This window comes from Pan troglodytes, chromosome 8, assembly GCF_028858775.2.
Source record: "Pan troglodytes isolate AG18354 chromosome 8, NHGRI_mPanTro3-v2.0_pri, whole genome shotgun sequence".
Lineage (NCBI taxonomy): Eukaryota > Metazoa > Chordata > Mammalia > Primates > Hominidae > Pan > Pan troglodytes.
This window is the reverse complement of record NC_072406.2, coordinates 115754515-115769500: the sequence shown is the minus strand read 5'-3', so window position 1 is coordinate 115769500 and position 14986 is coordinate 115754515. Positions and strand designations below refer to the sequence as shown.

The window sequence follows — 14986 nt, the reverse complement described above, 5'->3', positions numbered from 1 at the left end:
CGCCGGAATAAACGGCCAGCCCTGCTGGGGTCCCCGTGCCCTCGGAGGCCCGTGGGGCAGGGTGCTCTCAGCTCAGGGATGCCCAACAACAACCACGTTCTGAGCCAGGGTCCAGGCAGGACAGCCCAGCCAGCTGGTGGGGAAGGCAGGCCCTGCTGTCACCATGGGGTCCAGGGTCCCCGGGTCGCTGGCAAGTTTGTGGAAGGGCCAGGCCTGCGGGCGTTGGTTGGGGTCTGGTTGGGGATCTGACTGCCCCCTGCCGAGCTGGAGGCCCCACGACCTGGAAAGCAAGCGCAGTGAGGGGGATGCAGCCAGGCCTGGGCCAGGCAAGGTCCCGCACTGACAGGGGCCGTACTGACAGCTGCCCGGGGCAGCTGGTTCTCAGGGTGCCACGGAGGGGGCAAAGGTACCTTGGTGTCCCTGGCAGCAGGAGTCATGGCAGGTGAAGAGAGGAGAGCCCAAGCCTGTCAGTCCAGGCTTGTTCGGCCCCCAACAGGGCCAGGGCTGGGACTCGAGCCCAGGACATCCATCAGCCCACAGCCTCCCAGGGCTTGCATGGGTTTCTGGGGTGTTTTGTTTCAGTTTCGGTTTGCTGCAGGGAAGGCCCCTGTGCTCAGAGCCTCTCTGAGTGGTGTTTGGTGGATACTTCCAGAGGGGAGGAGCCTGTTCTCCTCTCCTAGTCCCACTCTATGCCTTGCCAGTGTTTAAACCCGGAAAGGAAAGGCAAAGCATAGGACAGCAGTGCCTGCTCCGTAGAGACAGGAATCGAGACACAGGGAGGTTGCGGGGAAGGGAGTCTCCTGAGATCCAAAGCAGAACCCTGTGCCTCCTGGTGGCCAGGAGCTGTGGAGATGCTGAGGAAATCCCAGTGGGCCTCCTGGGGGAGGTGGGTGCAGGCTCCTGCCACCAGTGGCTCCAGAGAACAGGGCTGTGATATGCGTATAGGGTCTGACTTGTGGCCCTCCTGCTCTGAGGTCTTCGAAGTGCCTGCTCCCCTCTCAGGTCAGACTGTGTCTGCCCTTGTGCCTGGAGTCATCACCAAGGTGGTCAGCAGTGACAGTCCTCCCTGGCAGAGCCATGTCCCTGCTGTGAGGCCTCAACCTTTCGTCCCAGGTGCCCACACTGGGCTCCTCCCTGGGCAGCTTTGTCCTCAGCCTTTGTCATGCTCATGGTGCCACGTCCCTGCCCCCAAAGGAAGCTAGCAATGTCATGGGGGTCTGGCTCTGGAAACCCCCAGTACCTGAAGACCCAAAGCAATGGATCTCTAATGGTGACATGGGAGACCTCAGGCGAGGGAGATGTTTGTTGTAGAGCTTGCATCAGGAAAGGTGGTTGGTTCTTCTCAGAACTTCTGGCTAGGGAAGTTCTGAGCGAACCAGTGGTTCTCCCACCATGCCTGCCTGTCACACCATAGCCGTTTAACCCTTGAGCAGCAGGAGGCAGTGAGCCCCCATGTCTTTGGGGGCTGCCAGCCACTGGCCAGGATGGCTGAAGATGAGAGCACACAAGAGGAAGTCATCCTGCTGGAAGACTCCAGGATTCCCAGGGCATGTGCGCCCTCTCCCCTCCTATCCCATCTACAGGACCCTGGGACACTGGAGTCCTAGGATTGGGGGAAGGAGCCTTGACAAAGGGGGAGATGCCTGCTCTCCTGAGGAGCTGCTGATGGCTGTTAGAGGTGGCCCAGGCACCCCAGCTCCCCACGGCCACCCATGGCCAGAGCAGGCCAGTCTGGCACGCAGACTGTGTGAGGGAGCTGCTGTTCTTAGAAGCCGCATTCTACCTGCCACTGCCTGCTGGGGGGCTTCATGTCCCTTAACTTCTCTGGGCTTCAGTTATTCCTTCCATAAAATGGAGATGACCTTGTGGCTGGTTGGAAGCAGGGGCTGGAGCAAATGACCTCCCTGAGCTCTCTCTCAGGTCTGAACTCCAAGGCTGGGAAACTTGGTGGGACTCAAGGTGTTGGGTAGAAAGAGCTTCCCTGAACATGGCTTTTCTACTTCTGGGAGTTTTGTATCTTTACCGTTGGTAGAGACAGCTGCTCAGCTGCAGATATTTGCACAGGACCTGCAGTGCTGTGCCTACCTATTCAAACCCGTCTGTTGCTATCTACTAGGAGGCCTGGAGTATACATCCAGCCTAACCAGAGAAATGAAGTGGGTGGAGGGGAGAAAGGAAGAGGGCCAAGCTGCAGATCTCTGGGATGGTCGCTTCCCAGTTCAGGGAAGCTGGAGGCCTGACGGTGGGGGAGAGGAGGCGTCTTGTGCAACCTGAAGGAGTGGTGAGTGAGGCTTTTGAACTCAGGAACAAAGACCCAATTGTGAAGCCTTTGACCTTGGGACACAGTGGGTGTGTTGAGGCATTTCCATTTGCGTTGTTGGGCAATGGCCCCAGCCAGCACCATCCCCACCTCCCTGGGCCTTGCCTTGCCCACAGGGTGCCAGGACTCTGCCTGTGTCCCCTCTCACTTGGCTGGGAGTGCCTCAAGTAGAGTGTCCACAGGGGGACCCAGCCACCTCTGGCTCTGCCTGCTCATCAGAGCCCCTCTGTGCTCTCATTGGTCTAAAGAGAGATGTGCATGGAAGGTGATTCTGAGTCAGTAAACACCAGGTGGCAGGCCACATGCTTCACATACATCATTCTATTGGGATATCATGGAACAACACCATGCAGTAGAAGGCAGTTTAACCAATTTGTGGCTGAAGTAATAGGCTAAGAGGCTAAGTAATTGCCTTAGAGTCCAAGAGCTAAGATCTCTCCCCTCAACAGAGGCCATGCAGGGAGGCTGAGAATGGGCCCATCCCAGGTGGGAAGGGTAGAAGTCCAAGTTGGCAATGCTGTAGGTTGAGGCGAGATGCAGGCTGGGTGAGATGGCTGTAGAGCTCCCTGGAACATCTGTGGGGAAGGTTGTCTCTGCATCCCTCCTTCCAGCTAATGGGAATTCATGTTGTTCATTGATCCATTGAACTTAGGGACAGGAAACAGCTGAGAGGGTCTGAGGAAGGTGATGTGTACCTAGGACTGAGGACAAACCTGTTCCAGAGAACAGGTGTCAAACCCAAAGTGAGACTTGTATAGCTTTAAGGAAAGCATTTGTGATCAACCAGTGGGCCTAGGGCCAGACCAGAAGAGGACTCTTTTTCTCCATTGATATATAGGGACACATAGAGCAGGAAGATTCATAGCTTTGGTAGCTTTGCCACCCAGCAAGCCATACCAGGGCATGTAGCCGCCATTGTTACTTTGTCTTTGGAAACCCCTCTACCCTTGACATAAGCAAAAGTGCATAAGGCGCCTCCTCTTTAGGACATTCATTTGCCTCAAATACTGCATTGGCTTCCCTCTCCAGCAGGCATAATTTCTGGCAGCGTGGTGACATCAGGGTCCTGGTCACTCTGATCTGTGTGTTGAGCAAAGCTGCATCCAACTTCCTAGGATTGTTTCCTTCTTAGGACTGCAGGCCAGGGGAAGAAGTGGGGAGATGAGTCAACAAAATTTTTCCTGCCTCACCTTTCTTCTCTGAGTCTTTGCTTACTTCCTGGCACCGGGCATGATACATTGGGAGTTCTTATACTTCCGTGGAAGCAAGAAATTTTGAGCTCCTGGTCCATCATTTTTTTTTACAAGTGAGAAAACCAAACCTTGGGAAGAATTTGAGAATTTTTACTCCCCTCTAGGGTCAATGCTTTAGTCCCAGTTGAGTTGTGAGCGGAGAACAGAAATTCACTCAGACTTTCTCAAGAGACTGTTGAAGCAATAAAGGAAAATCTCACCAAACCCAGGGGTGAGAAGTAAATCAGCCTTAGGAGGCTGGAACTGGGAACCAAAAGTCAGCACCAGCCAAAGCAGCTTCTCTGTCTCTCTTACTTACCATGTAGATTTTTTTTTTTTTTTTTTTGAGATGGAGTTTCACTCTTGTTGCCCAGGCTGGAGTGCAGTGGCATGATCTCAGCTCACTGCAACCTCCACCTCCTGGGTCAAGCGATTCTCCTGCCTTAGCCTCCAAGCAGTTGGGATTACAGGCACCTGCTACCACGGCTGACTAATTTTTGTATTTTTAGCAGAGACAGGGTTTTACTATGTTGGCCAGGCTGGTCTCAAACTCCTTACCTCAGGTGATCCACCCGCCTCGGCCTCCCAAAGTGCTGGGATCACAGGCATGAGCCACCGCGCCCAGCTACCATGCAGATTTAAAGCACAGCTATGCTCTTCTAACTGTAGACCAGCCTGCCTTCTCCTCTCATCCGACCATGACAGCAGCTTGTTTGAGTGGCGTTGGTTTCTCAGGACCAGACTTGCATGACTTTTCAGTTGAGATCTCTCCCAACAACTGAGTTTGACCTCTGGTTCTCTGAGTTCAGAATTCGAAGTTTGAATCTGATTGTTTTCTCACCAGCAATGGATTGGCAAACGTTAGATCGGGTGTCCAGCCCTGGTCCAATAAGCTGTGTCCTGGAGAACCATCACAGAGTATAAACATGGTTACCTAACCAACCTCTTCAGCAGAGGCTGTTGGTGGGCAGGTTTTAAAGAAAAGTTACCCAAAAACATGGTGGCTGCAGCCATTTTACTTGTTCAGTACCTGTGCATGTGGTGGAGAGGGTGAAGAATCCAGAATTCCAGTACGGGGTTTAAGATCTAAGTCTATACTGTGTGATATAAGTAGAAATCAATTTGTTTTCTGATGGTTAAGAGGGGCTAGTGATACATACTACATAGGCTTTCTGTAAGGATGAAGTATACTGTATGTAGGAGTGGTTCATTTATTCACTCGTTTATTTCACCATTCTTGAATACTTGAATACTTTGTGCTAATTGTGTATACATCCATGAGGTTCCTGCCTTTATGGAGCTTAGAGTCTAATTGATGTGCTCATTCTGGTAGACTGTATTGTGAGCCTGGGATAGCCTTACAGACTTTGCTTGCTTTTTTTTTTTTTTTTTTTTTTAGACAGGGTCTTGCTCTGTCACCCAGGCTGGAGTGCAGTAGTGCAATCTCGGCTCACTGCCACCTCTGTCTCCCAGGATTAAGTGATTCTCCTGTGTCAGCCTCCCGAGTAACTGGGATTACAGGCGTGCACCACCATGCCTGCCTGATCTTTGTGTTTTCAGTAGAGATGGGGTTTTACCAAGTTGGTCAAGCTGGTCTTGAACTCCTGGCCTCAAATGATCCACCTACCTCGGCCTCCCAAAGTGCTGGGATTACAGGTGTGAGCCATCGTGCCCAGCCTGCATTGTCTTAAACGGATTTTATGTATATCTTCTACATCTTGCTTAGATTCTGTGCTTACTATGTAACCACCTGATTACTACTATAATTCAGACTTCCACATTCGCCTGCTCCTAGAAAAGAAGTGTCCCAACAAAGATAGGCTAGGCTGTTTCTAGAAGGGCAGGTTTATTGTAGTCTGCATTGCGGAAAACTGAACTAACATGCTTATTTCTGCAACAGTCTTTTAAGAGTTTGGCTCCAGTGAACCAGACTCCATTTAGATGTGGTGCCACAGAGGTGGTGCCTGGCCCCACGAGGTCCTGTCCCAGCCATCAGAAAGCCTTGTGCACTGACAGCCCTTCTCTTCAGAGTGCAGCCTGTGTGTGTGTTCTTGCTATATCAGGCTAATCAGCAGAGTCCCTTTTGGCCCAAGACGATCTCCAGTGTGCAGCTGTTACCCACTTCACAGAGCTGGTTGGAGGGGAAAGGGCCTGGGAGCATAAAGCCAGGAGCAGAGGCAGGCATGCTAGCCCAGTCTTGGGCCCTTCCACTCAGCTTTATTCACTCCAGGATCAAGATTATGTTGAGAAGGAGACTGCAGGATAGCCTAACAGTTAGGAACATGGGCTTCGTGTTAGAGAAGGCTGCTTTTCATCTTGATTTGGTTACTTCCTGTGGTGATCCTGGGGAAGTTTCTTGGGTCCTCTCAGCATCAGTTTCCTTACCTGTAAAATGGGGATAATTGTACCCACAGCTATAGGGTTGGTATATGCTAATTCTAAAGGAATTCAGGGCCAGGGATGGTGGCTTATGCCTGTAATCCCAAAACTTTGGGAGGTTGAGGTGGGAGGGTAACTTGAGGCCAGGAGTTCAAGTCCAGCCCGGGCAACATAGTGAGGCCCTGTCTCTACAAATAATAATAATAATAATAATAATAATAATAATAATAATAATAATAAAGACAAAAGAAAGTGCTTCATGCAGGGCCTGACACACAGTGGGTGCTCAATAAGTGACAGCCACTAGAAAGACCACTGATTGGGGCAGCTCTGCCACAGATCGATCCTGGGACCTGCAGGGGGCCAGTTTCTCTCTTGTGGCCTCAATTTCCCCCATCTGGTCATAGAACTGACTTGGTGGTATCTGAGGACTGTCACTCCTGAGGGTCTGTGAGGTGGCTATAGCAGCAGAGGGGTTTACTGTCAGGCAGTGAGGCCAGGACAACCCATTCTGGGGCCAGACTCACTCCCCTGGAGTTCTTGCTTGGGCAGTTATCCTTGTCCCAGCCTAATCAACAGAGTCCAGCAGGAAGAAGGGTTGGCGACAGAAGTCAGGGTCCCATTGGTGGCCTCATGGGATTGGGGGCTTTCATGACAACCCCACGCTGATGGTCCCTCAGTAGCCCTGTTGCATGGTACAGAGCTGAAGTGTCAGGGGTGAAGGCAAGCACAGTCGAGAAGGCTTCCTAGAGGCATTGAGCAGGGCTGAGAGAATGAAGGGATTAGACAGGCAGAGCGAGGAGTACAGGGCGTGGTGAGGCTGCGACTGCAAAGCAGGCATGCATCTATGTGCCCCAAGCAGAAGAAAAGTGGGAGCTGGGCAGCAGGAGGTGGGAGGGTGGGGCCTCGGGAAGCTGGTGAGCCGGAGAACTCCCTGAGAAGGGTGAGCCTTGAGGCAAGCCCTCCGGGCTGCGTGGGGAGGAGGGTGGCAGGCACAGGTGTGGCAGGGGCTGGGCAGCTCTGCAAATAGTGCTTTCTTCCAGCTGGATCCACAGTGCCTATTGTCAGGGAGGCATCCAAGGGCTTGTCAATGCCAAGTGCTGCCAGCCACCTGCGTGGAGCCAGCTGCCAGGCAGGCAGGTGGGGCAGTGAGCATGGGGGTGCTCCCTCCACCATGCTGTCACCCTGCCCAGGTTGGACAGGCCTAGTGTCCAGTTGCTGTGGCCTGACTCTGTGGACCTACTGGCTCTGTGGACCTCTCATGTCCCAAACTCCTCCAAGGCCATTTTCCTTGAATAGTTATTTCTCAGCAAAATATATGGGTTAGTGGTGGCCTCGGTGTGGCATGCAGCCCTGGAAATCCCACAGAAGTGCCAGAGTGACAACCACTGCTCACCCGAGTTGTAGCCTCAGGGCAATACCTGGCCGCCTTCCCTTTGGGGGACAAACAGGTTTCTACTGACTGAGCCCATGAGCATCTCCAAAATGTTATTTTTCCAAGTTTGAACACCAAGGGGCCTGTGAAGCCAGTCTTCCGATGGCTGGTCGGTCGGTCATCAGTAAATCTGTACGAGCTGACTAAGTGTCAGGCTGGGATCCAGAAGTGACAGAGGCCAACAAAGCCCTCATGGGGCTCAAATATTGCGAAGAGACATGTAACAAGTAAACCAAGGAAGTAATTCTAGGTGTTGACAAGTACAAGTCAGGAAACAAGCAGGCGCTGTGGAGAGGTCAGCAGCAGGGAGGGGGCAGGGGTGTGGTCAGGAAAGACACCACTGAGGTGTTGTTAAAGCTGGGGACAGGTGGGCCTTGGTGAATGCAGGGAACAGCAGAAGGCCCACTGGTTCTGGGAGGGCAGGAGTGAGCAAGGGCAGAGACGGGTGCCAGGCCAAGGAGTATTATTCTAGGTACAGCTGTCACTGCCTGCCTACTCGGAGCCCTGCAGCGGAGCTGACAGAGGTGACTTGCCTCCTCTGACTCAGGTGTACCTTTGCACAGGTGTCCTGTGAGTGGGCAGCCCTGGAGATCCTCTGCCTGCCCCCAACACACAGACACTGCCTTTGTCCTCAGTGGAAATGACAGGTCTCTCACCCCCCTCCCCGGCTGAAGTGCAGGGAAAAGATCACCCCACACATTTTCTCCACTGTTACGTAACAGATTTCGGCAAAGTGTAAAGCAAACACTTTCTGGGGAGTATAATTTTTCAGGACCTTGGGGAATTTGGGTTGGGAAATTGCCCTTTCCTCATTCTCTCCCCAGCTTATCCTGTGGCCATGTGATATTACACCCTTCAGCAGTTGGGTTTTCTGTAATTGTTCCAGTGGGAGTGGGGGACGGCTGCCCTCGTCCCTCTCAGCATCTTTTCAGATTCCATAACCTCATCCTCTGGGTTTCCAGTGCTGACCTAGAATCCTGGCCTCATTGTGGGGGTGTAGCTGTGGTGACCCAGTTCACCCAGATGGCCTGCAAAGTCTGGGGGAGCCAGGGCTCAGCAGGACTCCCCATCCTGGGAGCTGAGCTGTGGAATCCCAGGAAACTGACGGAAGCTTCTGGCTCATAGAACCCCCGAGTTCATTTCCCTCTGAAATATGCCGTGCATGATTATCATTGGTTTTGTTTCATCCAACTGTCTTAGCCCCAGCTCCACACTCCCCTTCTTAGCTGGGCATCTCTCAGGCTCCGGCTAAAGTTCGTTTGCCTCCCCTGAGTTTTTATTGGATCGGATTGTGGGGAAGTGGCCCAGGAGCACCATGGGAAATGAGCAAAGGCCAAACTCAGAGTAAGTTTGCCAAGGACTGTCCATAAAGCAAGTGAACTGTGGGTGGGTTTTGAGACTGGTGTGCGATAGCAGATCCCTCTCTCCTCTTGTGACGGGGCCCATTGGCAGTGCCACAGGTTGCCCTGGGATCCCCATGTCCTGGAAAGCTCTAAGGACAGTGGCCAGAAGCCTGCATGTTCTGTTCTTCCACACTCCTGCCAGGAGGGTTATTGGGGAGGTCAAGGCCACCTGGAGAGATGCCTGCTCGTGCTAGCTAAGAGGGGGGGATTTTGGACTTTTTTAAAGGTGATCTCTTTCTGAATCACAGTATTTTATGTTTTACAAGATATAAAACCATGCAGTCTATAAAACATCTTGGCAAGAGGCAGGATGGATGTTAGCATTCTGTCTTTCCAAGGAGGAAGTTGAAGCCCAGAGAGGTGAAGTGACTTGCCCCAGGGTTGCACAGCTGGGAGGTGGGGTATGAGCTTCAGTCACTGCCATTTGACCAGGGTTTGGAGATCTGGATATTTGCATTGTAGATTTCACTTCTTTGCAAAGCCAAACTCCAGAGTGCTTCACCACATGAGTTCCCTGGCCACAGAGCGCAGGAAAGCAGCGGTCAGTTGTGCTAAAGCCCCACTGGGGCAGGAGAAAGGCCAGGGGCAGCAGGTCAGAGGGAATCTGAAAGGGAAGAGAAGCATGTTGACTCTTTTCCCACAAGAGAGTTGCACGAGCATTCCCACCTTTGGCTTACCAGGTCCTTGGGGAGGGGCTGGTCCGTGTGGGTAGGTCAGTCTGCTTACCTGGTGGGCAGCACCAAGGGTGTGAGGTGTGTAGCTGTGGGGACCCAGCTGCCGGGAGGCTGGTCAGCACTCCAGCCTACAGTGCCTTCTTCTTTCCACTATGCAGACCCATCCTGGCCACTCCCCCAAACACAAACCCCCTAAGGAAGACCTGCCACCTGCCACCCTCTCTCCTTCCGCACCCCTACCCCAGCATTCATCACATCTCAGCCCTCAGTGAAATCCTATACGCAGGGGCTGCTTCCATAGGATGTGGTTTGCCCATTCAGTCAACAAACATGAGCATCTACTGTGTGCCCTGTGGCATGGCCAGCACTGGGGTGCACGTGGACAAGAGGCAGCTGTCCCTGTCTTCCCATTGCTGAAGGTGACAGCATCCTAGGGCTGTCTCTTTACCTGCAAGGTAAAAAGCCCAGGTGTAGTGAGTCAGTCATTTTCACTCTGCACCTACAGTGTGCAAGGCAGAAAGCAAAGTGTGGCTGAGGACTGGAGATAGGACTCAGAAGGATGGCACAATCTGCTCTGGGCACCGTGAGCTTTCATGAATACTGTCAAGTTTGCTCAGAGACAGGGACAGGGCCTGGACTGGGTGGGTCCAGAAGGCCTACTTCTGGAGAAGGTAGGCCTTGAACAAGGGGCAGGCCCCAGGTGGCTGGCAAAGCTGAAGGAGGAAGGTGCTCCAAGCAGAGTGAACCTGAATGATGCATGTGGAGGTGTGGAGGGTGAAGTGGACAGGTGGACAGGTGTGATCCAGCCACAGTGCCTGGGGGCTGCCTGAGAGAAGCCGGAGGAACTGGTCAAGGGCTTTGAAGGGCCTTAAATATAGACAAAGAGAGCTTTTCCTCTGTTCTTCCCCATTGCGCTGAGGGGCTGAGGGAGAGCAGAGGCCTGGGAAAGTGAAGCCACGTGCCCAGCATCATAGTGAGTTTGAGGCAGGGCTGTGGCACATCTGTGGGCTGCTGGTGCAGTGGTGGCTGTCTCTGAGGTCCCAGGAGGACTGGGGAGTGATGCGGCAGGTGCCAGGTGAGGGGAGGAGGGGGAGCAGGGCTCTCCAGCTGCTGCTGCTGCTGAGCTGCTGCTCACCTGGCCTGGGCCCTTCCGCCTGTTACTAGGGCTAGAGCCTGGAGCCAGGCAAAGACTCCTCCCCATCCCTGTGCATTTAAAGAGCCTTGTTTTTCTAACTCCCCTCTCCTCTCCCCACAAGATCAGCTTCACATGCCCCAACTGGAGAATGCAAACTCCCCCATCTAGCAAGGCTTCTGGGGGCCAGTGTCAGGCTGGGAAGGATGCATGGTGCGCTCCAGGGAAGGTGGGGCTGCCCTACAGCTGGCTGAGTTCCCCCTCGGGTCCAGAGGCTCTGCCTCCTCAGCCCCTTGTGTTCCTCCCTTCCCCCAGGAAGGGGGTGAGGTCGCTGTTGAGGTTGGCCAGGCATCCAGCTCTGGTGTTTCTGGACATGATGTCTTTCTCTTTTGTTTTCTGTACTTTTAAGCGGCATTCTCACAGGCCCCAGCCTTCTCTCTGCTCAGCGTGCTCACCATCTTTTGATTACAGCAGCATCTTGAGCTGCTGCGATCAGGGGTAGCATGCAGGTTGGCAAGGATACAAGGCTTGGGGTCTTGCGCTTGAGACCGCAAGCCAGCACCTGAAGCACTGGCTACTTGAGTCTCCCATGCCTGGTTTGGCCAAATGACCTTTCTGTGCACTGGTGGGGCTTTCTGCCAGTTCTAGACACTCACTTCTTGCTCGAGGCATTGGGTCAAGGAATAGCCACTTGGCATGGTGCTCAGAGTGTCATGTTAATGGGCAGAGCAGTGGCGTGCCATCGAGGGAGGAAGGCCAGGCTTTGCGTAAGAGGAGCTTGGTCAACCCAGACTCTAAGCTCAGCCACCAAACAACCAAGTGACCTCAGGCAAGCCACTTCACCTCTCTGAGCACCGGCTTTGCTCATCCACAGCATGGAGGGGTGATTAGGAGTGGAGACAGTGGCCATGGTTGCTTTCCAGATACCAAGCTTCCCCATTCCCCTGACGACTGTGCTGTTACCAAGCTGGGCAAGAAGCCCACTTTATCTCTGTAGTTCTGGAGCTCCTAAGATTCCATCTTACCCCTAGGGACCTGAAAACGGGCCAGTTTCAGCTCAGAGGGAGCAGGCGAGGGGAATTTGACCATGTTGGCAAGCCTTCAGCCAGCTCTTCCCCGCAGCCAAATGGGTCACTGGCTACAAACGTCTTTGGGTTTGTAATGATGATCACAGGGATCGTGGACTCCTGAACACCTTTGGAATGGGCTTTGTGCAGCCAAATGCATCACAGATTAAATTTCTGGAGAAGGAACAGCTGAGACATAGTCTTGAGCTTCCCTGAGCCACTTCTGTACTATGGCAGCAAAAGGGTGTGCATACGCACGCGAGGGGGCATGTGCATTTTCTCCCCTGACAAAAGGGTGGGAGGTGGGGCAGAAGCAAAAGACGATCTGATCTTGCAATTTGCAATAGCCAATGGGCCAGCTGGTGCTTCTCGTGGTTTTTAGGATAGTGCCGGGAACAGAAAGAATATGATGAATGTCATGGAATTTCATGATAGGAGTTTGGGGTGGCTTCCCCTCCTTTTTAAAATAATGTTTTGAAGAGTTGCCCTGGAGAACTGCTGAAAGCAGAGAGGCTGATGGACGTTTTTGGTTATGTCAGATGAGGACAAGATTATCCAAGTGAGCGAGGGTGTCTCTCCCTGTCGGCTGGGCTGCGGGGTTCCAGGGCCGCCCTGCCAGAAAGCAAGCAAAGGGCCCGTAATCACAAACAGGCTGGGATCAGTTACAACCAGAAGTATTACTTTAGACTCTTGGCTTTGATGGGGAAGAATGCAGTTTTCCTTGGCCCCCTCCCCCGTCCTTCTCAAGTTAAACAAGAGCCATGAAAGCAATAGCTCTGGCGCTTAAAGAGAGGCTTGGTGCAGGGATCTCAAAAGCCAAACATGGGAGGGCTCCCCTGACCCCCACTGGTATCGGGGTAGGGATTTGCCTGACCCTTTTACTACCCCATTTCTTCTTGTGTGCACTGGGGAATCCTGTTTTTCCATACTCTTTCTTGTCTACCTGGGCCCTTCTCATCGCCTCACCTGTGTCGTGCCCACCAGCCCGTGTCCTGGCATTCTCTGAGTGCTTGCCATGCATATTTCCTGCGTGGATATGTGGGTGGGAAGGAAGTCGGGCAGGGATAGCAAAGAAGTGGCTAGCACGTTGGAGCAGACCTTAACCAGCTCCTGAAGATAACAGAATAGGAGATTCTCATCCCTCCGGGCTCCAACCCACCCCTAGGGGACCCTCTTCTCCTCCCCTCCCCCTGCCTTAACCAGTGCCTCCTGGGCAAGCATCTGATTGACTCTTTCATGCTTGGGCATGAACGACGCTGCTCCGGAGCACTGGCATTATGTGGGGTGTGCTTTCCCCAACATTGATAACCGGAGCAGAACCAGGGTGGCTTGAACCTCACTGCCCACAGGGTGGGATTTTAACTGGCTGCTCCTTGTAGGAGAGAGAGGATAGTTACCTCGGCACCTGGGCTTTGCATGGGGAGAATGAGCATCCAGGGTTCCTGTCTCGCTGGCTCCCTCAGGAGAATTTAACCCTGTTCTTCTGTTTCCGAGCACCATGTGCAAGCACCAAGTGAGGCTCCATGTCCCAGGCCTGACTGCACAACCAGACACAAACTTGCCTCCTTGGATTTAAAGGGCCTCTACATTCAGTGGAGCTAGAGCATCTTGTTGGTGCTCATGTGCCAGGTGAGAGGAGCATTTGGACCTCAGGGGCCTGACCTGCCCTCTACACCCTGGTCTCTCCACTCCCAGGAGGTCATCCTACCACCTCAAGGCCCTTGAAGGAGAAAATCCATTCTAGAAGTGGTTCCAGGGTAAGGGGCTGGGTGGAATCATAGCCAGGTTGGGCAGGAACTCTGACCCAGAGACAGGACAGTGAGATTTGAGGGACGGAGACATCCAAATCCAATCTAAGGGCTATGCCAGAGCTGGGGAGCTGGAGCTGATGCCATGATATTGCAATATTGCCCGCTTCCTGGGGAGTGAAGCTGTGGCTCCTCATGGATGACAGCTGGGACTCAGTGGGGGTATCTTGGCCTGCCACAGCCAGGGTATATTTAAAGGGGCAAAATAATCCCCTACCTCCATCCCCCCACCCCTGACTACTATTATCTGACTCCGTCTAGACCTCCCCATAGAGGCCTCCCTCCAAGGGCCCCCCAAGAGGTGGTTGGAGGACCCCATGGAGGCTGGGAGATGGCAGTGTGGCAGGCAGGCCAGGTCAGTGACTTCCCCCAGCTTTCTACCCATCTCTCTGCCCTCAGGTACTTGGATGTTCCTGTTAAACAGTGGTAGAATATTGATCAAAGGCTGGGCCTTATTCAGAGTGGAGAAAACCAGAACCCAGCAACCAAGCAAGGGTATAGTCAGGAGCTAGAGATCAGACATTTGTTCATTCAATTCACTCATTCCCCAGCCTTTATCTCCTGCTGTGTGCCAGGCACTGATGCACAGAGGTGAACAGGAAAGACTTGATCTCCATCTTTATGGAGCAGACAGTCTACAGGGGACACATACAGTTGCCCGCTCTGACCCAGCTGAGGGGACTGTGGTTGCTGGTTGGTTGTGGGACAAGGTGATTGGCTCTCTGCAGGCCTCTCCCCTGTGGGTGCTGGGGGTGGGAGGCACCAGAGATTGACAGGTCAGTGTGGGAAGAGCTGTATCACTCACTGGTACTCATGGGTGTCAGTCACCACTGCCTGACCAGTCACTGTAACTGTGGCAAGTCACTAGAATGAGAAACCTGGTCTGGGCCAGTGTTGGGGGGTATCTGGACTAGGGGAGTATCTGGTTTGAGTGTGGCCTTTTCTCCTTGGATTGGGGTGGGATCCGTACTAGACCAATTCTTGGGAACCAAGAAGACAAGATGGTTCCCAGAGGCAAAAGAGACAGGAAGGGAATGGGGCAGGAAGCCGCTCAGTGAGAGAACCTAATCCTAGGTCACCACAAACCTAGCTGAGGCCCCAGGATGGTTATCCCAGGACAAGGGGATTTAGGGCTCAAGTTAGACCCATTTGCTGCTTTCTGGAGACTTAATATCAGAAACCCATGAAACTGATGCGAAAGACAAGAAAGAGATTATTAAAGCACCTCCTATATGTCAGGCAGGGAACGAAACACCTTTTTTCTTATAATTATCACCACTGCCCTGTAAAGTATGGGTATTGTGATGCCTATTTTACAGTTAAGAAAGCCAAGGGCCAGACGGTTCAGGTCATCCACAGTTCTCCCCTGTACACTCTGCTGCCTCTTGGTGAATCCACTGGAGGCTTGTGCCATGGTTGTGGAGCTATTTTTGGTATGCCTCTCTCCCCACTGTCCTCTGGGAGTTGGGGCAAACAGGTCTCTGGGGCTGCCCATTCCAGTGCCCTGAGTTGCACCTAGGAGGACTTTGTTTGTGG

At 53.1% G+C, this 14986-nt stretch overlaps 1 protein-coding gene across 10 annotated transcripts in view; it reads left to right on the top strand.

Moving 5' to 3' along the window:
• SH3PXD2A (SH3 and PX domains 2A) overlaps window positions 1-14986 on the top strand; it is a 266664-nt gene that overhangs the window by 194249 nt on the left and 57429 nt on the right. The window lies entirely within an intron of this gene.